This window comes from Gallus gallus, chromosome 2 (genome assembly GCF_016699485.2).
Source record: "Gallus gallus isolate bGalGal1 chromosome 2, bGalGal1.mat.broiler.GRCg7b, whole genome shotgun sequence".
In the NCBI taxonomy this organism is placed as follows: Eukaryota; Metazoa; Chordata; class Aves; order Galliformes; family Phasianidae; genus Gallus; species Gallus gallus.
The window spans coordinates 83,193,802-83,219,603 of record NC_052533.1 but is presented as its reverse complement, the minus strand read 5'-3'; the positions used below and the strand labels follow the sequence as shown (position 1 = coordinate 83,219,603).

General features: G+C 38.7%; 1 long non-coding RNA gene across 17 annotated transcripts in view; it reads right to left on the bottom strand.

The window, feature by feature from the left end:
- LOC101751251 overlaps positions 1-25,417 on the bottom strand; it is a 103,325-nt gene extending 77,908 nt beyond the window's left edge. For 14 of the 17 annotated variants that reach the window (XR_006937139.1, XR_005857271.2, XR_005857278.2 and 11 more), the window contains exons 1-2: positions 25,325-25,417; positions 8,412-8,533 (exon numbers count right to left, since the gene is read on the bottom strand). This is a non-coding gene — a long non-coding RNA (uncharacterized LOC101751251). Of the gene's footprint in view, positions 1-8,411; positions 8,534-9,404; positions 9,544-25,324 lie in introns of all 17 variants that reach the window. The other 3 variants (XR_005857280.2, XR_005857273.2, XR_006937143.1) reach the window with 2 other exon arrangements.
- Positions 25,418-25,802: the final 385 nt, after the last annotated feature.

The following is a 25,802-nucleotide window of genomic DNA, read 5'->3' as shown; positions in this document are numbered from 1 at the left end:
TGATACTTTCTCCCCAAAATCCCAGTGCCTTGCAACTAATTGACTTTTTATGCCCTGTTATTCTCACTGGTAGTTTTCAAGTTGCTTCTTCACAACTCATAATTTTCTATTCAAACCTATAAAGTTACTTGAGGCAACCCCTATATTTTGTATATTTATTAGAAGGATCTGGAAGGAAAGGGGAAAACAAAAGGCCAAGGGGTCATTACTCTTGTTCATATATATGAATAATGCTTTACTCCATAACTATCTCATTGAGCTCACAGCAGAAGGTACAGGTATTAGCTTGTCCCAGTTTAGATTCATGTGGACGGAACCAGTATATTCATGAACTCCTGGGGTTGTGAGGAGACTTGCTGAAAACAGCAAGATGAACAAAAATTTAAGAAAACTGTTTACAAGGAAAAAAATACAGAGGTACATCAGCATTTCAGTAGCTGAATCTTAGCTGAGGACTCAGCCTGACACAGAAGATGGCTGTCAGAGCCCCCTGAATTTGGACAGATGTAAAACTGGACTGAGTCCTGGGGACGTCTTTCAGTAGAGTTTCCACTTTACTGGATATGGTTGCTACAGTCAAACCTCAGTGAAATCTCACTTCTTTTTTTTTTTTTTTTTTTTGCTTGGCTTTGCTTTCTAATTAATGCATTTCCATGCTTGAATTCTGAAAGCCAGTGAAGATTTTAAAGAGAAAACAGAAAATGAACAGAACAGGTTCGGTCCCTCTGCAGAACACTTGCAGAAATTAATGGATGCCTAACTATAAACATTGAAGTCAAAGAAGAGCAGGAGAATGGGCATAGAGACGGACACTGCGGATTGTCTTTCCACCAAAAACCAGCTGTAATTGTAGAAACACGCAATTAAGAAGTCCTTAACTTCCCTCCTCTTTTTAACCCTCAAGGAACTAATTTTTTCAGCCATGAACCCAAATGCCGTAGGGTACCTTAACTTCAATACAATATTCATCGGCTGTTCTTAGAGTCCTTTCTTTTAAAATACAATAATTAACTATTAAATATTTTATCATTTAATACACTCCACGCTTGTATGAATGTAAAGCTGCAAAATGCTGGGCCTGCCTCTCTGTGTTTGTGCCTTCGGGTGGCAGAGGCAGAAGTGGAAACCAGATGGAACAAGGCAGATGGGTATTCTGCTGCTGCAAAGAAGTCCCTGGAGCTGTAAAGGTAGCATAGTCCAGCTTCTGAAATTTGTACCTCAGGCAAAATGATTAACTAGCATAATCACAAAATCAGAAAAAAAAAAAAAAAAAAAAAAAAATCCTGCTATAATGTCAGAAAAATAACTTCCTGCAATAAAATGAGAAAGTGATAGAAAGATAGAGACAACTAGCAGCTTGATTTCTTTCTTTTTCTTCTTCTTTTTTTTTTTTTTGCAATATCTTGTGGTAATGAGCAGTGATCATGATTACAATGGAGAGGGATTCATTCCTGAAAACTGTCCTGCTTCTTCAAATATAGCTGATGATCTAATAAAAGATAATCTCTCCCCTAAAACCTTGCCTCTCTTTTTAATCCATTCTGAATTGGAGAACTACTGCCATTTCATTTTTCATTCAGAGATTTTAAATAGCTTCACAAAGAAGTTTACAGATGTCACTGCAATTCTTGATGTGAAAAGTATAATGGCCTATATCCTCAGAAAGCCACGCATTCCTTGATACTTTGATGGTTCAGCATCCCTATGCTGGCTTGGATACTGATGTGTTATTATATATTGCGTGAGGACAATTAGGTGGCTCAGAATGTGACATAGGGAAGGGCAACCTGCTGAGGCTGGCCAAGTGGTGGTGCTGGAGACAGAGGTGACTTTTTCTCTCCCTATTCTCTAGGACTGCTACTACTGTGAGCTGCAGCTGCCACTTCTCTTGCAATTCATAGTTACAAATGCTCTCCTGAAAATGGACACTTAAGCCATTCCTTTCTCACAAAATACAGACAAGATCCTCTCCAACATTCTTGGAGCTCTCACTTGAGGTCTAGACTTCCAATCCTTCAAAAGTCTGAAGGTATTTGACACCATGTCCTCTACTCCTTGGTGTAGTTCATTCATTCACATGCTTCCTTTCTCACTCCATCTCTCTTCAATCCAGTGAGTGTTTAATCACTTTGTATAAATTGGAACAGCTTTAACTAAGGGAAAGAAAGCCCAAACTTTCTGACCCATTGCCTCAAAACTTGCTTTATAACTTGGTCTTTAAGCTGCTCTTGTGTGAGGTAGATAATGCAAGCAAGCTCATGTCTACTCATATCTACTCCGACAGAGGTGGGATTTGAAACAGGATCTCTCTACTGGACAAATGCCTGTAGATCAGAGGGTGTCAACATCGTGTTCAAAGAATGTCTTTTATGTTGTATCCTGAAATGAGGCATTCATTTCTAAGTAAGTCTGAAATCCTAACACACCTGAAGTGCAAGACATGCTGGGCTTGTAGAGGACAAGACTTAAAGCACACATTGATGTCCTTAAAATTAGAAACTTAAACTACATCTGACGTTCATTTTAGAGACAAGTTGTTCTGCACCTACGTAATTGTGAAGACATACATCTTCACCTGCAGCACATCCAAGTACCTTAAGCTTCAGAATCTAGAACACAGAACAGCTGGCTTTAACAGAGGAGAAATCTAGGAGAGATTAATTTGGGCTTTGTAAATTAACAGCTAAACTGTTCAATAAGATCCCGAACACTGCAGGTATGTGGAGAACGTGGTGATGGCATGAAGGTATGCTAGAAGATAGCAAATGAGGGCTACAGATCTGCTTAATTGCAATCAAACTTTCCAAGTTGTTTCAGCTGAAATTAATTATTTCATATGGCACCTTCTCCTGCATATGTTACCTGTGCAGCTGAGCACAATTTGGGTAGGAATTTGTCTGAATTCATTCCCATTCAATACCAAGCATAAACCCTGTGAACACTGTAAATTTTACTATGAATTTTGCACAAATATCTCTATAAGTAATTTTACACTCATATAGAAAGAGGCTTTTAACATCCCATGCTACACTGCAACTGAAATCTCATGGGTGTATGAGATGGACATATTTTATGACCTCTTAACTAATTACTGTGCCATTGCTACCTGTCATACTTTCTATATTTGCTGACCCCATACTATACTTACATACCTCTGTTCACATGATTTCAGATTGAATATGACTTTCCTCTCATACCCATTTTCATCTAACTCTGATCTGTCCCTTTTTTGAAATTCTGAGCTGGTTTTCATAAAAATCTTATCTACAATCAAAGTTCTTATTCTCTTTAATGCTCTGGGATATGGCCTTATCTCATGCTATTATTAAAAATGGAAAGCTCTTTTATATAGGTATATTTTTGACCTCTGCTCTTCCCTATTTGGAACAAAATCTTCAGCACTGTGGCCAAGAATAGAAGCGGCATTGCTCAGCTCCCAGTTCTATACTTCAGCCACTGGATGATGCTTCCTGTGAGTATATAAAATTTCATTTAAATGCAAAACTCACTACGTTTGCTTCTGCTTATGATGTGTTTAAATACTATTTTTTATGTCCTGCCTGTCCTTGACTTCCTTTGTCCTCCCTGATCTTAGCAGATTTTCAAGGTCCAATACAACAGTAAAGGAGGGTTTACATTGCTAGTTGTCACTTAGCTTGTATGAGAAAGGTTCCCATCAAACAGCTGGGGATAGTAATTATACCACAGTCAGCCCTGTTCAAACAAATGGCTTGCGTGACTCTGTGTGAACAAAACTTTTTATAATGCAGATATTACAGGAAAGAAGCAGAAACCTTCTGAGGATATTATCACCAGTCAGGTATTTATATTACCCAAGGGTTTAACATTTTCAATATGCAATTACATGTCCAAAAATCTTTTTTTTTTTTCAGCCACAAGGATAAACCAGGATGCATTTCACTTAACCCAAGGACATTATATTTGTATAAAATAATGTAAAGTCAGAGACAATCCCATTCAATTGCCGTTCAAGTGGCATTAAAACAAACACTGAGGTTCTGTCGGTAAAGTTAGCAGGCATGTGGATAAAGAGATGTTGTTGGTATATTATAGTCTGCCAAGAACGTAAGACTACCAAGAAATTAGGAAATAAATAGGAGCAAATAAAAGAAAAAAGAAAAGAAGCTGCATTGCACATCAGTCTAATGCAAAAGCTTTTAGTACTAAAACTATGACTTATTTGTGACTGTATGTCATGAAATCATTTTCTGAGGGCAGGAGGAGGATAAAATAAACATGCTATTTTGTACAAAAGCTTGGATTCTATTTAAAAAATCTTGTCACCAGAAATGAGGAGGAGTGTCTGAGTAAAAGCAACCATAAAAATGGCCATTATCTTCTGAAAAAAAAAAAATTGAGATATGGGGCACAATGTATTTGACCAGCAGTATGATCATATGTTCGTGTCATTTTGATCAAGAATAACAAGAATAGACTGCTAAGCTCCAAATTTGCATAGCATTTTAGTGCACAACTTTACACTGCATTGGTAAAAGGATACACTGAGTTAAGCACTGGCTGCGTTTAGAGACAGCCAAAACGGAAATTTCTGTTCTGCAGAAAATCCTGACCCTTCAGAATTTGATTACGCTCCATATCAGAAATAATTCCGCTACTTCAGAATTTCCTATTAAACAAATGTCTTGAAGAAAATAGATTCAGGAATCTAAAGCAAAAGCATTCTGATAACGATAAGTCAATTAATTTTTGTATGATAGAATGGTTTTAGTTTGATGTAGTAAGAAGCTTTTTATGAATTGTATCTAAATGCTATTGAAGCCACTTCAGATGACGTTTCATGTCAACATAGTAATATAGTTATCATAAATATATAATGTAAAAGTAGTCAGGACAAAATACAGACCTGGCATTACTAAACCAGATGAATCTTACAAAACTGAAATAATTATTTCTGACAGTTTTCCATGGCTACTTGCACCACATCTGTTACAAAACCTTAAAATACGGACTACCCTCAATTCACTGGAAAAACAACAAATAAACCCTAAACAATTTCCTTCCCCTTCTGCAAAACCATTCCACTGAAAAATGTGATCAGTTTGGCCTCACCAGCATGAGTGGGAGGTTTATAGCACTGGCAACAATGGAGTCGGGATTTTTCCAACAGGCTTCAGAAAGACTACTTGTGTACCTGAATACATGCAAACACAACATCTGTATTGATCTGGAACCTTAACAACAAAACTTCAAGGAAAACGACCTCGTCTCAGTCTCAGCTGAGAGTACAAAGCAAGACTCTCAAACATACTGCACAGACACTCAAACAAGCAAAAGCAATTTCCAGCCAAATTCATTTTCCTTGAATTTACATCATTTGAAACAACGGTAAAAATAGACCCTTTCAAAATAAGTATGACCAGTCCACCAATTTTAAAGTATCTTCAACAAAAGGGAGAAGTGACACATTAATTTTACCATACATTTAAAAAATCATTACTGTTATTGCAAGTGGTGCATACCTAAAATCTGCATGATTATAAATAACATATTGATTTCTGACTGTAAGGAGAGATTGTTCTCAACAGTAAATGTAATAAAACTAAACTATCTGGTCATGTTAACAAAAGGGAGTCCACCAAATGTGGGCAGATATGCCTTAGGCACCATCTATTACGTGCACATCTGCCCACAGGGCAGCATGCTATCATCTAGTGTTATCAAGAGGCTAAATGTATTTTTCAGGAAACAACTACAAACACTCCCAACAAATCATGGTGCTAATTTTTTTTTTTTTTTTTTTTTTGTGAATTGGAGGAAAAAAAAAGAAGAGTAGATTCTCCTCTTCCTTCCTGCCTAATCCCTTCAGCATGTGCTTTACTACAGATTTGAGAAGCTGTATGGTATCTATTTGTCACGAAACAGGCAGGGGATTCATTGCCCACATATCGGCTTCTTTGCCCATCTACGCTGCCCTCCGCTTTTCTGATGGTACTTTGGAGGCTAAAATTCTTTTGGACGTCCACTGGCCCGGATATAAGCATGGAGCTAAAGTTCCTTACAGCATTTTGGGCCAATGTAGTCTGAAGTGACATCCCCACTGCTGCATATCATAAAAGAATAACAATCATCCCTATCTACCTCCAAAACAACAGCTGCAGCAAAGTAAAAGGCATCTTACTTTTAAACAGCAGAGAAGCATATTTAAGAAAAAGTAGGATATAACATTTCAAGTACAAAACATTCAACAGAAATGACTTCAAATGACACTGAAATTTTCAGAACGATCACTTAGAAGCTGCTTTGTTTCCCTTAAGTGAGGATTTATTTTTGGTACGTAGACTTGGTAATTTTGCTATCAGTAGGTGGAATGTACTCTCTAATCTCAACTTTACGCAAACGTTAGCCAGAGCTTTGCAACTACATTTATCCAAATAGATCACTGTATTTCATATTGCAGCACAGCCTTGCTTAGTCTCTAAAATAAATTTACAAAGGGAGTGGAATACTCTGGGGATTGCTAATGCAATAGGGAGAGTTTTTTTTTTTAATCCTGATGTCATTATCTGAAACCAACTTGAATTTGTTACTTTAAGTAGCCTGGGACACCAATTGGAACTGGGGAAGCACTACTTCCTAGGTACAGAAACATAGTAGGAGACCCCATCACAAAGCACCCATCACAAAGCAGACTGTCCAAGCAGTCAGGGCACACAAGAAAAGCACTGTCAGCCCTTTTATGTCTGGTCCGTGAGAGACTCACCCATGTTCAGAGAGCAAATATATAGTGAAGATGGAAAATGAGCATGGACATCCCAAGTACCAATGGCTCCACTCATTCACTGAAATGTTATTCTAAGGACCAAATGTCCATGTTGATAGATGTGTTGTACCATTATGACAATAGTGCAACTCCATTGAAGATCTCTAATCTCCATTTAGTATTAGTGAATACTGTTAGTGAATTTGCTGCATTTTTAAATGTACCAATAAAGATTAAATACCTAGCTCTATGAACACAGATTTTAGCATATGTTTATTAATTATCTCTGCATCAGCAAAAGCAAATAAAGCATTTAACAGTGATAAGAGCTAATGGCCTGATACGATGTGCAAAAGTTTCACTTGAAGAGTGGACAACAATCAATAGTCACAGTTCCACACACATAAAATTAGAGTAACTGCAAGAGCAATTCCAGACCAGTTAAGGTTCCATAAACATGCAACACTTGTTGGCTCCTGCTGGTTTTTACTAATAGACAGAATGAAAGAGTTAAGCACATCATTCTCTACTTCATTTTCTTTTTCTTTTTCCTTTTCCTTTATCTTACTCATTCTTCTCACTCTCCTTTTTTTTAAAAAAAAAAATTTAAAAAAAAGGAATCTCCCTGAGGGTCTCCCAGGGTCTGAATCTATCTCTGCATTTAATCACTTTTGGTGTCTTTCCTTCTTCTTTGCAGCAATTTTGCCTGAGCACTCCTGGGACTGGTGTTGCATTACAAATTCATCAATGATTTGCTGCTTACTCTACATTATCCCGCAAGTGCTGAGGCAAACAGTTCTTTGCCAGGATCAAATGATGTTCTATATTCGCCTGCAGTTTAAAATCTTGTTAATGTTGACACTTCTGATGAAAACTCTGCAGTGAAGCCAGAAGGAGTGAAACCTGCAGCCTTTGGTGACTGCCACAGAAATGGGTACCCAGCACATAAAGTTTTTTCCATGCCCTCTATATGGCTACGGGGGTATCATCAACTTAGGCAACAGTTTTCCCAGAAACAGTGTGAAACAGAACACTGAATGCATGCCTAATATCTGTGGGTAATGTTGCTGATAGAAGTTAGGGTGACTGTTTGCAACCCAATACTGCTAAATCAGTGTGCTTGAGAAAGAACTTTGTTCTAAAGTCAATTAACTTTAATTGAAAGTCTCCAAATTACTTCATTGAACTTTGGATCAAGCTCAATAAGAACTAATTAGGTCTCTACTCCAAACCCTAGTTGTTGGAATTATCAATGGATTTTTGTTTGTTTGCTTTCGTTATTGGATGAGGGGCTTTTTTTTTTTTTTTTTTTTTTTTTTGAATGATTAAAAGTGACTGACATTGATTTGAAAGTTGCAAGTACAGATGCAACAATTAAAAAAATTAATGCCAGGTAATAAGACAAGTAGAAAAATCTTACACACTCTGCAAATGTGGTCCACTTCATAGAGATGAGAAAAATACAAGCTGCAGATACTGACAACTGCAATTAATCCACAGCCTTACCAAAACTTACATATGTTTAACGTGCTTATACTAAAATTCTAGTTCTGCCAGCAAAATTTAGGACTGGAGTTGGACCTTCCAGAACTCACCTCATTCTTACTTTCTAGAACTCCTGACACAGAAAAACTCCTGACACAGAAAATCACGCATCTTAAATACTTACCGTAATAGAGGAGATAATTGGAGAAAGTTGGTAAGTTCCTTATGTAGGAGTGATATCACAGTAAATGGCTGAGCAGCCTTGGCACTTCCTGAAATTTATTTATTCTAGCAGCAGATCACCACCTGCAAGTCAGATTAAGAAATGTTCAAAATCTGTCAATCCCAAATTATATCAAAGTGAATTATATGTCATTTTTTTTTCTGGTGATTTTTCTCCAATTTTTTCTACCTTAAAAATTGTTCCAAGTAGACTATGATTTTTTTTTTTCCTTTGGACTTTCTCCACTACTCAGAATAAATTGCCAAATCATCTCTACATATAATTCTTGGCCAGTAGATTATTTCTTTTTTTTTTAAATGATGTCTTCCTGGAAATTGCAGGAAATACTTAAAGTTCAAAGTATAATAAATGTAATAGACTCAAACTGTATTTATAGCATACAAGACAGAAAATAGATGTGTCATTCTTCTCTGTGAATTGATAGGACAAAAAAAAAATGGCTTAACTTGGACCATAGACTTAAAAAATACCTAAAATCTGTCTTTGGACAGTAGGGTCCAATTCTCTCTGATGCTAATAAAATATCAAGTCATATTCTGACAGAATTTGGTCTGCACCCTTGCTCTTTAGCTCTGACAAGCTAGTTATAAAAGAAGGGGATAGCCCATCTTTGTGCTATAATGGAGAGGAGTGAGAGGGAAGACAGGACTCACGCAGTCACTTGGTGCATACAAAGGAAGAGAGCAAAAAGATCTTCCTGTGGACAGGAACAGTTACCCCCTTTCTGACGGGAACTAATGACCCTGAAATACAGGGGGAGAAGTGAGGATTGTATTGCTCCCCTCTTCTCTACCTCCTGCTCCCTGTACCCATCAAAAGAATAGGTGGTTCTCATGTTTGAGCTCAGGTGAATTCTAGCACCATGGTTTCCCATGTGTTGTGTCTACCTGCCTCTTTGAAGGAAGCCATGTGAGCTGAAACTCTGTTCCTTACCCACTCCAAGTCACAGGTCATCATTTTAAAGCGGATGAAACATAAAGGCATGATGGGATGCATCTGGCCACCTCCATGGCTTAAGCACTAGCTTCTGGCAAAGTGCTTAGATAGATTCATGATGGGTATCCTTTACTCTCTGTATGGATATAAACAAATGTCAAAGTGATTTGGTCTGAAGCATTGGTGTACAGCGCTAGCTTGTAGTTAACAGCCTCTTGCAGGGCTGTGAGTTAACTTCAGGGCTGTGGTGTACCCTGCACAAATGTAAGATTAAGAAACAGTGACATTGTTGAGCTAAAGCCGATGAAAATACGGGTGAATAGTCTATCTGTAAATCAGCCTCTTAATGTCTTATAGTTACACTGAAGAATAATTATTCAGATTTCTAATTACTGTAAGATTATATAGAAGCATGCAGGTTAATAAAAATAAAAATAGAAGAGCTTATATGCATCAAGTACCTGTGCCAGCCCACGCTTAAAGGCTCAGTTATGACATACAAGTATCTTTGCAACATGTGTTAAAAATAACAACAACAGAACTGGCATTAATTTATGGCCAGTCAATCAGAATGATCCATAATGTGGAAGTTTTTAACAAGCTGCTGTCCAACAGTTTTGACATGTTTTAAAACAAGCCATTCTATCAGCCCTGGAGAGGCTTAGACTTCTTCTAAGCTTAATGACTCTCCAAAGAGGAGGAGGCATAAAGATTTAGCAGTTCGGCAGACTTGACTGCACAGACCTTTGCAGCCAGACTGGAAATGACAAGCAATTTTTTAATGGAGAAGCTTTATTTTTATATTATTGTATGCCGATGAAGTGAAGTCAGAGCATTGATTAAGCAATCTAAACTGAGAATATCCTATCCAAATTGGAGAGCTTTCAGACATGCTGCTGGTTTCAAGGCTTTGAAATACAACTTCTTCTTCTTGTTTGATGCTTGAAGAGACCTATCCTAGAGCCACAGACAGTAATTGATGTCAAGCTGACACTGTAGTTCACAAACAGATTTCAGTTGCACAGGCCATGCCACATACACAACTCGTGTGTAAAAAATGCTTTGTCTCAAATGCTACCAACTGGGAGAAAGGATTAATAAAGCCATCAACAAAAAACTTCTCTGTACAAACACAGTATTGGTTAAGCATACCAACAGCTCCAGTACAGTCTGAGCACCCCATTGCCCCCCCCTTCATCCTACTAGATGAAGTCACTTCTACACAAACCTCAGACTAAGCCTTTCACACTCATCACCAGGTTTATACACAGATAAAATTCTAAGCTAATTTAACAGAAGTCACTGTATTTATACAAAAGTAAATGAGATCTACGTGTCTAGAAATAATTAAAAATATTTCTGATTTTTTTTTTCCTTAGCAGAGAAGAATTTTCCAGGGGAACTTTGAATACAAACTTTTGGCCCTCACAGATATTAAAGTTTGAGTGATTCATAGTCTCATTCCCCCGAGTAGCTACATTATTAGACTGTATTTTCCTCAATTCATCAGAGATGAGGTTATGTCCATAGCCATAAAGCTGAGATAGTGGCAGGTCACAGGAGATTAAGTCCAGATAGGAAAACAGGCTCCTGAATAGAACAGGAGCCAGAAGCGTCTCAATTGTACTACTCAGTAGGCATTACGGAGCATTTTGGAATTAAAAAGAATGTGATTTCATGGTTGAATATTTGGGTTTAGAAGGTGTTTTTGTTTCTTATTAAAATAAATCTGCGTAAAGAACATCTTTCACCACAAATCCTCTAATGCACCAATGGAAAGCTGCTGCAATGAAAAATTTTCACCTTAATCAGGTCATTTTGGATGGACTGCTGAGTAAATACCTACACCACGTTATTTGTACTGCAGCTCCTTCTCCCCAGCTAAGAAAAATCAACATAAGCATAAGCTGAAAATATGCATTATTTGTAAGAAGTAAACACTGAGAAAAATTATATGGTTCTTCAACTAATGATCTGTGTATTTCACATTTTCAAAAATTAAACCAGCTAGTTTTATTTCTCTGGATTTTTAATCAATACCCATCACCCTAACAGGCTATTAACAGAGAGCATGTACCTGATGTGGTTGAATTGTTTTCCTGAAAAGCTCCACGCATGAGTACATGTCTCACTGTGCAGGCGCTGTGAGTGCGACTGCACCTCAAATGCTGTGTTGAGATGGGGCCCCTCCCTACAAGGATTGTGTGCAGAGAAGAACAACAAGCTGGCGAAGAGACTAGAAAATAATGCTAATGAGGAGTGGCTGAGGGAACTGAGGTTGTTTAGTTAGGAGAAGAGAAGGATGAGAGGAGGCCTCATTGCTCCCTACAACCTGAAAGGAGGCTGCAATGAGAAGGGTGCTGGTCTCTTTCTCAGGTGACGTGTGATAGATGAGGTAACAGTCACAGACTGTGCCACGGGAGGTTTAGATTGGACGTTAGGATAAATTTATGCACAGAGAGGGTGGTCAAGCATTGAAATGGGCTGCTCAGGGAGTTGCTGGAGTCCCCATTCCAGGAGGGGTGTGTGGATGCAGCACTAGGGACAGATTTTAGTGATGGGACTCAGAATGTCAGGCTGATATTTGAACTTGGTGATCTTGAAAGTCTTTTCCAATCTAGACGATTCTTTGACTTCCACTGGTAAAATTATTATTATTTTTTTCCTGTGGAGATGAATTACTGAGCACAAGATTTGTGGAAGCTACAACAGAGCCAGTATCTGACAACTACGTAGGTATCTGTAGCCTAAATCTTGAAAAAAATTTTCTTCGAAATACTTTAAATACAACACTTATATGAGCACTGCTATGTGACTTGGTTTTTATGGTAAATAAAATATGTAAATCTTTTTACAGTGTTCTTGGTAGTTTTACTGCCAGAGAGGTAATAGCATTGTTCATATGCAAGATAACACTCTTCAAAGAAGACAAAGTTCTATTTCCTTTTCTTTTCTATGACCCAGGATCCTGCTTTCCTGAGAAGCTGACAATGTGATAAGCATTGAATCACATATAGATTCTTCACTAATCTCTCCTGATCCTTACTGACGCACACAGGAGTGACATTCCAGATAAATTTTATTGGTCAAACTTTCATTCACTGAGATGCTGAGGAAGTAAATGGATACATTTATACGAGGAAGAGATTTAGAGGCTTTTATTATTATTATAATGACAGCAAAAAAATAACACTATTTCAAACAGCTGTGCCCATTATACTTTTGAATTTTTTTTTCATTAACTCATGACTTTTAAATGTATTTCATAATTTATTTGTAGTGGAAAAAGAATTTATAAATAGAAACCACAGGAGAGTCATAATTCAGGTCACAGTTGTGCAGCTCACCAGCTAATCTGAAAATCTAAATGTACTGAAACTTCTTAACTTCTTCTCAAAATTGTGTGTAATATTGCTTATGATCCCATGCTCAATCTAGTAAAAGAAAGCTTTTTATGCAGCAAAAAATATTTTCTGCATTGTCATCTACTTCCTTGTTCGCTTTATACCTATTGCTCAAAGTTTACAAATTAACAGCCAAATCAGGTTTTTACCCATCTGCTGTCTTTTCACAATAACTGATTAATAGCTAATATATGCTCCTCTACAGGAGTGGCTAAATAATGCAATGTATCATCAATGGAGAACATACCGTGTTTTCTCTTTCTACCAACTACTTTGTCATACAGTGACAGATTATTAAAGTAAGTGAAACAGTAGGAAAATAAATGAAATTCTTCATTCTCTTCATTCCCAAAACTATGCTGAAATTTCCTTCTCCTGTTAATGATCATAGTGGACAAAACTGGGAAAAAAACTTCCTGCAACTGAGAGATTGAGAAGACAAGAAGACAGAGTTCAGCTGCTGGTCACGCCCTAGATGGATGACTCTAGCTCATTTCCCACATTTTACAGCGACTGTAAAGAATGTTTGCTCTCTTTGGTTCTTGATGTGTTTTAACTGTTTCAACTGCAAGCTTTTTGGGGCAGAGTCTATTGCTGATTATGTTTTTCCACTGTTCATGAAACTCAGCAATGACATATCTTGAGACTAAACAAAACTCTGTTTTTATGTCTAAAGGGATGTCTATTATTAATACTTATTAATGTCTAAAGGGAGAATTCAATGAAAACAATCAGGCCCTTTTCAGCGGTGCCCAGTGCCAGTTCAAGAGGCCGCGGACACAGACTGGAACACTAGAGAACACACACTGACTTCTGTGCTGTGTGGATGACAGAGCACTGGCACAAGCTGCCCAGAGGCTGTGGAGTCTCCTCCTTGAAGAACTTCAAAAGCTGCCTGGACATAAGCCTGGGCAACCTCCTCTGGGTGTTCCTGCTGGAGCAAGGATTGGGCCAGATGAGCTCCAGAGGACTCTTCTCATCCCATCCATGATGTGATTTTGTGATCTTTCTCCATATAACAATTAAGTTCTGTTAAAGACCACTTTCCTGAGCACTCAGCACATTACTTGTACATTTGGAAATCACCAGAATGCTACAAGAAAATATAATATAGATGTAAAACGTGAGTCAAGTGGCTAAAAGGCTATTAGAGAAATACTAAACACTGCTGGAACTGTTTCCAATCAGTCTTACCTTTCAAAATATTCTGCTCTTCTTTTGATACTGCATGTGAACTTCTTTGACAGCTTTTGCAGTTCAGCTAAAAAAAGTCATCACTGTGAGAAAATACTGCACATGGTGAAGGTACAGTAATACTGAAGGAATGTAGATCTTTTTTTCTCACACAAATAACCTTCATAGTTTTAATTATGACATTAGTAGGATTATTTATGTAAGAGAGAAGCTAGGTTGGCATATGAACTTAAGAATTGCACTCACATTGTAAAAGGGCAATAAAAAGGACATTTAAGATTTCTCATTATGTCTATATTGTAATAGAGAAAAGAGACAGTAAATTGAACAAGTAGCTTTTACAAAGTTGCTGCCAGCAGCTAGCAGGACCTTATGCAAAGAGATCCCACACATAACCTCATTGAATAAGTGTGTCAAAAGGAAGGTACTGGAAATAAGCAGAGTCCATACAGAATGCCAAAGGTACTGTCCACAAGCTAAAAACATCTGAGAGGTCAGGGAGTACAAAGATAAAGCTTGAACTGCCAAGAACCCAACTGAGCTAGATCTCACAAAGGATATGAAAACAAATATTAAAAGGCCCTCAGTAAGTCAAATAAAAAAAGACAAGGAAAAATGCTGTGCTGCTCTGGAGGAAAGATGGAGCAGATGCTAAACACAAGATAAGGAAAGGCTCTGAATAAGTATTTTGCCATAGTTTTCAATAAAAAGAATTAAGATGGATTTAAAGACAAAAATAAGGTGAATAGATGGGGGTATGCAAGTAGAAATCACCACAGCTAACGTGGAAACATAACTCAAAAAGTAAAAGGAATCTGAAGACTAAGGATGAGACTTACTTGGTGATTGAAAAACAGGTAAAAGAGAAGAAATACCAAGGAAGTGCTATTAAAAAAGGGATACATCAAATAAAAAAAATGAAGACCTGGCAGTGAGGATCTTCAGGATTCATCCTGGGGCTTCTCTGCTGTCCTTTCACAGATGTCGGTCTTTGAGATCCAGGAGCTCTTGTACCTGGATACTCTTGTACTCTCAGTGCAGAAGAGTAGTGAAACTACACAAATAAAACAACTTGAAGATGAGAGCCATAGAAACGGGGCAATCAGGAGAGCCATGTGCAGAAAGTTCAATTGCAAGTGAGGAGATGACCAGGTAGAGCCAAATGAGTAAATGGGTAACATAATGCTTTTGTGACAAAGGCAAGTGGGACTTTTAGGAATAAGGAGGGAGACTTCCAATAGAACCCAGGAGATATTACTGATAATGTCCAAAGTGTGGTCATACCACACCTGGAATCCTATACGCATTCAAGAAAGATGATCTCAGATGGGGAACAATGCAGAAGAGAGCTTCTAAAATGAGTGAGTGAATAGAGATCCTCCATCCAGAGATGCTAACAGAGCCAAGTTTCTTAGTCTATAGTTGTTCAGCAATACAAGAGCAAAGTAAGGAAGTAATTACTGACCAGAAATGATTTGAGGAGGATAAATTGAGGATAAATACAGCTGGAAAAAGTGCAATTCAATATAAAGAGTAGCGATAGCATGGGAAAGAAAAATAGCAGTATACAAGCCATAAATTCATTTAGGCTGTAAAGAAGGGGCCTAGCAATACGACTATGAGTTTCTCCAGCAGTCTTCAAGCTTGAAGAGCTAGGGCAAAACTAAAGCCTTCAATCTGGAGCTTGATATTTAGTCGGAAATATCACACGTTATGATAATGACACTCTTCATAACTGTCTAGATGCATTGTTTGTATCCACAAGTCACAGAATGTCCCTTAGCTCTTCCAAGGATAATGTCATGGCAATATGTTTACTGCCTTGAGATGCTGCTGGTGTCATTTTGGCATATCTAACAATATTTACTATATTTCATTTTCACATACTGTCTTCATTAAAAAATCCATGTAAAACTAATTACACAGATAAAGGCTTTTGCAATAATACAGGCTAGTTGTGAGTGAAAATAAATAAATACAAGAATGCTGGGCCCAAGACTTTCTGAATAGCTAGAGCTCACACAAATTTAATCAACAGGAGTTTTAATTAAGAATAATTAAGCCTTTTGTGAAATAATCCAGGGCAAATTGTGGAATTGTTTTAAAATTTTTATTAGGTGCTTTCACAGTTGGTCAGATGGCATTTCAGTGCTCTAAAGCTGAGAAAATTAAAAGTAGTATGTTGCCATACTTCTACCTCTTGTGGAGAAATGCAGCCATTCTGAAGTCAGGGAATATTTGCTACTTGGTAAGAACAGAGAGAATCCAGCTCAAAAAATTCCTGTTTGTCAATGATGATTTTGCTATATTATTCACTTTGTCATGGCACAGTCAATCAACAGAGGAAGCGCAGCGGAAATAACAAAGCCTTTTCTCTGTTTACTGATAACAATTTTAGCACATTTAAAGAGAAATCTGAAGAACCACAGTAATTTCAGCACCTCAGAAAATGTGTTGAGGACAGAGAAAAGGACAGAGAAGACATAATTGCTTGTAAAATATAGAACAAAGCCTAGGAAAAGGTATCTAAAAAGGGGATGAGGACACTTAACCCTTAAAAAGTTGTTTGTTTTTCTTTAACAAAGTGTTTCAAAGAATCTTCCCAGGATATAGTACCTATTTATATCCATTAAATGTATACCTATTTTAACACAAATTAGCAGATTTGTACTGGGGATTAATCTAATCAGTGTTCTGTATCCAAAACAATAGGTTCCAGTGATTAGGCAGGGCAACAGCATTTTACTAAACAGAATTCCTTTGTATCCATCCTCACATTACCAGGGACACAGCTATCGCCTAATTAGTGCATCTCCAACTTTAACCTTTTGTCTTGACTGCAGACTCTTAGATTAGTGGTGATATTCTGCCTCCTCCAAACTTCTTCTTTCAGAAATTGACTATTTCCATGGTAACAGCTTCCACTTTCATTCCACAAGCATCAAGAAAATGTGATTTCATTCATATCACTGGGCTAGGTTGGGTGTGGAACTTTGGCTTTTGTCAATTCCCTTTTCAGACATAACTGTTTATTCCTGAGGAAGAGGAAACAGGTGAGAGCATGGTTTGGGACACAGTTGTTGGCTGATCTGTGAAGCAAGATTGGTAACAGTCTGAAAGAGAGCTGTAAGGGTGACCCACCTGCAAAGCTGCGAGTTTTGCAGCTGCAAGATGGAAGGACGAGCACATTCAACAGCAGCCATCAGACTTACATCTGTGTTTTCTGGCTTATTTGGTTGTTTTTGTTTGCTTGTTTGTTTGTTTGTTGTTTGTTTTTTCCTTTTTTTTTTTCTTTCCTTTTTGCTTGTTTCTTTGGTGGCTTCACAAACAGAAGCAAGACAGCAGCTTAATATCCCAAGAATAGCTGAGAAACACTTAATGTAAATCAAGGCTCCTTGTTCAAAGAACATTGAACTTAAGCCAAAAAGAACATCAGTTCATTGCTGAGAAGCTGACACAGCTTTAATGATCAGTACCTTCATTTGCAACACTCACACAAGCCTATAAGCAAAGCCTTGATCTCAACTGAAGTCAATTCCCAAAGTAGCATCAACTTAGGGACCAGCAAACATTCACAACAAAGGTTTGAACTTTGTCTTCTGCCAGTTCTGTGGGGGTTTTTTTCTGGAACTCTATCAAATTGGATGCCTTTTCCTGAAAACCCATCTGCTCCATATGAACTCACTCAGACATATTTACATTCTTTGAAACTGAAGATTTCCAAGTCAACCTGTCAGGATGAGAATGGATCAAATGAGATTCACATCTATTTTTCCAGCAATCCACAAAAATAATGGAGTTTTCTCTTAGCCACAAATGTAAGATGATGTCAGAAAGAGAGCTGCAGTTTTCCAAAGTTAGTATTACACGCTCTAATCCTTATATTGGTCTTTAAAATATATTTTCATTTTTAAATGATTTTTACAGAAAAGAAACTGGAAAATTAAATACAACTTCAGCAGCTTTTTCTTAGTTCTTTATTGACTCCTCCAGCTCTAGACCAAGTTATTGTTTTCCTTTCCTTATCTGCACTTAATTGCAGGTGCATCAATGCCTGTTAACAAAGCATTTGGAAAACTTACACTCTGTTTGATTTGGGCCTACTGTCTTAAGCTGAAACTACTGTTTGAGGATGGAAAAGTGAATAACAAATGTTTGAACTTGTGCAACCTATATAAACACTTCCTCTGTTCATCACACTGGATAGTTGTATCTGAGTGTTCACTGTGCTTTTACATCTTCAGATTTTGTCACCATCATATAGTAACATCAATGGTAAAAATATAGCTTCTCTCACTGTAGCTAAAAAGGAAATGCCACTAGTTAGAAATGAATAGCAGGCTGTAAACACACCATGAACACTAAGCTGGCATATTTATATGAATGTCACAGAACTTAGATGTCCTTCTGGCTCAAAACCTAATTCTGTAACTGGATCATAGCCCATTAAGGGCCAAATTAAAACTCCCCGCTCTGGGCTTGGAGAAGACTGAGTTTAGCTCAGCATTCTCAGCTCAGGCTTATTTTCACTTCAGCCCACAAAATAATGGTGATTAACTGAGAACAGTATACCTAGGAAAGATTGCAAAGGCCTGCCAAGTTCCAGATAATAGGCCATGGAAAATAAGAGTGCACAGATCTGCTGGCAGGAAGAGACACCTTTATCCAGGCTCAACTTGCAGGTGTTCCTAAAGTGGTTCTCAAAAATGGAACACCTTCCAGAAGGGAAGTATGAGGGAATCAATTGAACTGTACCTGTGAGCATCATTGAATACCCCTCAGATTTGATGCAAAGGAACACAAAAGAAATTACATCAGAATAATGGAAAAGATGTGGGTGGCAGGAAGGAGTGCCTGTATGGCTGGCAACATCACAGCAACAAAAGCCTTTTATAGGAAAACTTCTGCACTGTAGATATTTGTCATCACAATAGCAGTGGTCTGCTGATTCTGATACCAAAGCTCAGTTTTGCAATCATACTACAAGCACCAGAATTGTAGAGGTGTTATTACTTTGATACCCTACAGTATTAGTGTGCAACCTGTTTGGTGCCTTCCTGTGCAGTCTGGCCCAATTTCCTACTAGGAGAGGGGAGTGATTCTACCTTCAGGTTCCTGGAGCCTGCAGAAACACAGGATGCAAGCAATGATCTTCCTCTGCTTTCCTCAAGGGCTGTTTTTTCTCCCCAGTAAAATGGTAGACCAGAGCAGAGTTCTTGCACCTTTAGGGTTTATAAGGATCTGTATATCCGCAGAAAGTTGAAGTGTTGTGCCAAGGTGGCAAATTTTTATACAGCAAAAGGATGGAGATGAGAGGATTGTCATTACTGTAGTCTTTTGGTGTCGGTATCACTAGGGTGGTTGACTCAAATGGTGAACTGCTTATGTCTCCAACCGTAGACAAGCAGCACATCACAGGCTCTTCCTACCCCATGCCAGGCAGACAAACAGAACCAACATCTCTGCCTTACTGTCTGAGTTTTGAGCTTTTCTGTGTTCTTTTGCTAGATATTAATGGAACTTGGCCCACACCAATTGGTGAGCTAATTGCTGACAGAGCAGATGGTAAGATAGGCCTGAACTAAATATTTGGCAGTTTTTTATCATGTAAGTGAAATATAGGGGAGAAAGGATGTCCTCCCCATTTCCTGAGAGCTGCAACAAAAATTAAAGCTAGCTTTTATGATCGGTGGAGTCTGAGGAACAATTACCCAGCTCCAGTCGATGCATACCTTACATGTATCTCTGGATCCTTCCTCTGCCACTCAGCCTGTCTCCTGGGCATGTTATGTACTGGAGGCTCACACACTGCCAGTTCAACCTGCTCCACGCACCAGCGTTCAGAGAAAAGCGCCGTGAAGTGAGCAAAATACCAGCAGCAGGAGAAAACTCATAAGGTAATCATGATAAAGATGTAAATTTGTTTTTATATTGTATGCAGTTATCTTGGAGGGATGCTAATGCATAATGTCCTCAGTAGAAAACTATTGCTCAGTACTAACTTTCCAGTGGTGGCCACCATAAATATTCAAACAGAGCTATAAATAGCATGGCTCTATGAAAAGAAACAGCAGCAACAGAGGTCTGTGTGAGGATCAGACCTGAAAACGTGACACTACAGAAGAGATGCTTCATAGGAGCTCTTCAGGCAGAAGGCTTCATGTTTGGAGAAGGAAGAAGAGTTGGTCAGTTGGGATTCCAGCATTCCTTTTACTTAGTTGCTAGCCGGGACTTTCAAGGTAAGCACTTTATAGCCCTTGTTTCACATAGGTCTCACTAGCTTACTCTTGGCGTTTAACAGACCAAAGATGCTTTTGGCCCTTATTTCAAGGCTCTTTCTCTGATTTGAATACTGATGGCAACGGAACAAATATCACAATAGCTACACAGAAAGGCTAATGCACAAAAGTACTATGCTCAACATATGGAAGAAGTTTGAAGCCTTTCAGGCTACTTACATTTTCATGGAAAAGCTATGAATATCAACAGCAGAAAGAAAAACATAAAATGGGAGCAAGAAGTCTATATGCTAAGATGTTAATCTGTATTGTTAGAGAGGAAAGTAAACTGCACTGTTTGCTATGCTGAGGATTTTCATAAGCTGTGTTTATTTTGGGTTTCCTTTCAAAAATAATGTTTTAATGAATATGCTGCATGCTGAGTCTGTGGCACTGGTGTTGTGTCCCTCACCATGGTACCTGGGCACTCAAGCAAATGATTAACCAGCAGAGCAAACGGAAGAGCAGCAGAGAGCCACCAGGCACTGTGACAAATGGACCTGTGAGTGTATCTCTATCTAGACCTTTATTCCTTTGGGCTTCCTATCGTCCTTTCTTTTACTTATTCTCTCCAGAAAAGCAGCATTATTTTTCCAAACAGTTCTAAGGGATGTAGAGCTATCAGACTAGCTTAGGAGGAAGAGTGGGACCAGTAAAACAAATGTTTTCATCAGAAAAAACATTGCTTAAGGACATAGTAGGGAAAGAATAATTTTCCTTTGCACAAACCAAGTATGTTATGAATTGGCAAAGCCAGTTATCCCTACCATGCCATCAAGCAGATCACTTTAAATTGACTTTTCAAAAGGGGGGAAACAGATACTTTCCTCACAGTGGGCAAAAAGGACCTTTCAGGAGTCTGATGCAGACCATACGTGAATACTGCTATTAGCCTTATCTAATAATAACGAAAAGAAAACATAAAAACATGTGGCTATGAGCCTTCTGAAGAAGACTGAGATTGTATCAGCCCCTCCCCATGTGTTAAGTTAATGACAACTCCAATGGCAGTTTTTGATAAATGTGTGTGCATAGGACTACTTCTGACTTGGGATGCTGAAGCAGAGATCTCTGGGGCTGTGGACAAAATTGCACCATCTACCCCCTGTTTTGTTTTCGGCACAAACTGTAGAGGAGCACAGTAAAGATGAGGGCATTGCATGCATTCCATACTCGAGAACTATGCAGCCGCAGTACAAGCCTCACTGAAGACATTTTCTATCAGCTGTCAGGACGCTAATATTGCTGATTGAATTACTATCATATGGAGTTCTTCCTCTTTAGATGCTTCAGGCTCGCGAATTAGTTACATCCTTCTCATTTTAGTTTTTCCTTTAAGAGAGGAATAAGTTTGGGTGGCGGTGCGACATTAATAGCAATGAAGACCCATGTGCTGTCTTTCCAATGCAGATAAAATATGCTGTGCTACCACTGTGCCTCAGCAGCAGCTTTGAAGGAAATAAGGAGCAATGCATCACCCACTTGCATTTGACTGTGAAACTCTGGTTTAAAGTTCACTAAAAGCATCAGTTTGGTACTCTCTGTTACCTCCCTTGTGTCTAAACTATATCCATCTTAGTCATCTCTAAAGATTCAAGTTTTCTGCATATTTATCACCTTTATGATTGAAGCTAATGGAAGACAGGTTTGTTTAGATTTTGTAAATGGCTTGGAGATCTCGTCTCAGCTAAGATGATGAATCGAGGATGTCAACTGGGCAAACAGTTTAAATTTGAATGAACTCAGCCAAAACTGATTACGCTAAAACTGCTAGGAATCTTTCAAGTTCAGATTGCTTCACATACCTGAGCAGTAAATATTCCATCCCTTTTTGCTATCCGACTCTCCAAGAATAAAATTGGAAGAACCAGCACTGATGGCAGCTTCTCAGATGTCAGACCACCTTTGAATGCTATAAATACGTGTGAGAAGCCATTTTTTCTATTGCAGCAGGGAGCATAGCCTTCTAACTGTTTACCCCTCAGCTGACTAAATTTCTGCATGGTAACATTTCTGTTAATCAGCCTGAACACGATAGTTTTCTGACAAGACGTACAAACACCTAGACCAGCAACTGCAAATAACTATTATATGGCACAGCTATCTATTTGAAGTACCTGGTTTTTGTTATCTCTTGTTCACTTTTAAATAAATAAAATATTACTCAGGAAAAAAAAGACCATAAAATACCTTTTCTTTTTCTTTTTTCCCCTCTCCCTGGCAATGTGTAGCCAGGAAGAGTTGGAAATTACAGCATGAGTGTTGAAAATTACAGGTTAAGGATGGAAACATCTAGAGGCCGTCTGATCCAGCCTCCTGCTCAGACTTGCGCCACCTTAGAACAGGTGACTCACAGTGAGAATGAAACAAACTTAAAGTGAAAAGAAATTTTAAAATGAAGACTTTCCCTCTTCCCGTCCTGCACCAGAAGGGAAAAAAAAAGAAATGAGAAAGGAAGACTTTTCTCCTGAAACAGAGAGCTCTTCTGTGTTGTTCATCAGTAAATACAGCCAATTTGGAAAACGCCTACAGCCGCCCCCTTTGGTTGACCTAGTTCCCTACCTGACTCAAAGCAGGTAGCATTTAGCACAGTGTGTGGCAAACTCCAGCTCAGTTGCCAGCACTGCTCTGCCACACTGCAGGCCAGGAATGCTGCATGACCTGCTCCAGTGAGAGAGGAAATGCCCCGTATGGTATCATCTGTGAGCAGTCCCCTGAAGATTAATTAAGGAAGGGAGCCAACAGCTGCTGGAGAGGGTGCTCGATATCTTGGCCAGGAAAGCAGGGCCTCTAGGGCAGGGACTGGACTGCACAGCAAGGAAGAACAGGCTGGTGGAATCTTATGGGATCTGAGTGAAACCCGGATGACTCATCAGAAAATGAAGTGTTCCTATTCTGGCAAAAGGCTGAAGTAGCAGCCCTGGGTCATTCTGCAGCACAGCAGTAAATGACCCAGAGAGCCTGGGGCAAACTCTTGTGCGCACTGATGTTCCTAACAGTAGGGACCATGTCATGTCTCATTAAGCAAACAGGTTAACATGATAATTAACATATTAATTAGCAACACCTTTTTTGCAAGTGGAACTTCTGCTTGAAATGTCAACTCTTTTAGACAACTATTTTGTAAATGAAGATGAAGAGATAACTTCTTATCCCTCAAGGTAAGAAGAAGTCCCATGCAGAACTGGCACAGGTGCATCTTTTACAACATCATGGAAGACACTGCATCCAGACCATGGCCTGTCCCATGACTTCCATACAGCAAAGCTCCTTGCACATCCTCAGCCTGGCCCTCAGAGTGGGCAAGGCACCCCTTCTACCACTTCATAAGTTGATCTGAAAGAGGCCTCACACATGCCACAAAGTCACACAAAAAAAGCACTCTCATCTCCCATTTTTCAATCCCAGCCACCAATCCGGGTGGCTCCCCACTATAACGAATTCCTTTGGTCACACCTGTTATGAAACAACCCAAGAGAAAACTCTTCAGCAAACACCACTAAGCAATTGTGTTAATTATGCTGAAAATAGGTATCAGCTGTAAGAGAATGTTTGTTGTCCCAGAGCTTGCCATTTTAGATCAGGAACTAATCACTCCCACCACAGACTGCTTTAAGGAGGAGTTGGTACACAAGTGTGGATTTCCTCAAACTGCAGTTATCCTTCTCTCTGGGGTTTTCATTCAAGACCATTGCTAATTTCTATTATCTTTCCAGTGAACACATATGTAGGTTCACAAGAAAATCTAGAGCACTGGAAATGGAATAAGGAAAGAAAAAAATGGAGACTAGAGTTGGAACTCGTAGGTTTCAAAACAGAGGGAATTATGATATTCATTGAGTCCCTTCCCTGTCAGACGGATGTTGCCAACCCACAGAAAATAGTGACAAGTTCTATATATGTTATCTTTCGCTTCCCTCAGGCACATGCTCTAAGGAAGCTGCGTTCTAAACAATGAATAAACAAACAATCAACATGTTAATCTTTTACACATTTTGACACACAAAACACAGACAAATCACCGTGTCATTTCCTTACCTATCACGACACTTAGAAAATAAATTCTGGTTCAGGAAGAACAGAAGATAGTATTTCCCTTAATTAGCTTTTTGAAGCTCATAGTATGTTTTCAGAATATGATTTACCTCTTTTATTTATCATCCTGCCTTATTTCAGATGGGTACTGTCTGACTGACCTCTAGATACCCTTGCACTTGCTCTGTGATATCCCCAGCATGTCAATGCTCCAGTTCTTCATCTTTCATTTCTCACATGTTTCTTATTGGTCACTTCTGGTACCAGTGGCAGCTGAAGTGGAAGTTTATCCTCTGATAATCTGTACTGCTTTAATGGCTCCTAGCATCCTGAGGATATTTTCCAAGTGTTATGGTGACACCAGCTGAGATATTGGCAACAGGAAAGTATTTGATATGCTTAATTCTTAACTTAGTCTTTTGGTTGTTTTTTTTTTTCCCCTGCTTCCCAGACCTTCCATTAGCCTGCTTATTTCTGTGGCTTAACTCTTTTTGTTACTGCTATAGTCTTTGCTATCACTTCTCAGTATCCTTCTGACAATATAGCCTCTGGAAAATCTGAGAGCATTCTCACCGTGCATCCAAAATCTCTTAATAAATTTCTCTAAATCTCCAAGTCACGTTTTTCCAAAAGCTTATTAAAAATCCCCTCTAAAAGGAACAACAATAGTCTCGTATTATTCTCTATGCATTTCCCTGCAAGCTAGAATCTAGGAAGTATAGTCCACAAACCCTGTAAAATGATAACCGTGTTTCAAACACTGCTAATATAAGATGTTGCACACAGAACAAGCCACCGGTTTAAGCAAAATAACATATGCTCAAAAGTGCTTATCCCCGAAGCATCGCTACCTGCTTTTTTTTTCCAAGATAAAACGAGTCTTATACCAGCGTGCCATAAAAAGCAAAATTCTCTCATAATGTCAGTTGCTCCGTTTGCTCATGACTTTACACGGCTGACTGAACACCTACAGTCTCACTCAAAGAGAAGCTGTTAGTTTGCTCACCTCGGTCACCTGCAGGATCTTTGAAATGCCTCCTCTTCTGCTCCTGCCAAAGAGCGCCTTCCTGCATTTCCCATTCCCGGCTCCGCTGGCCGTGCAGTCATCAGTAAGTTCTGGCCAAGTTATCCTATGTAACTCAGAGGAGAAAAAGGAGAGAGACTCGGAGATGCTGCCGCAGCAATTCCTTCCTCCCTTAAAAATGTTTTCCCGACGCTCAGTCACAGTCAGGTCTCCAGTAGTAAACTGAACAACCTATCCTCCCGGCTCTTCTTTTCTTCTTTTCCTTTTTTTTTTTTTTTTCTTTTTTTTTCCTTTTTTTTTTTTTTTTTTTTTTTTTTTCTTTGTAAACACATAATCACTGCTTCAAATCCTTTAGGTACCACGAACCGTATTTCTCTATTGCCCTCTACTGACTGCCAGCTACCACCACCTTCCGGGACTAGCGGCGATCAACAGATAGACGGCACGCTTTTCTCACTGC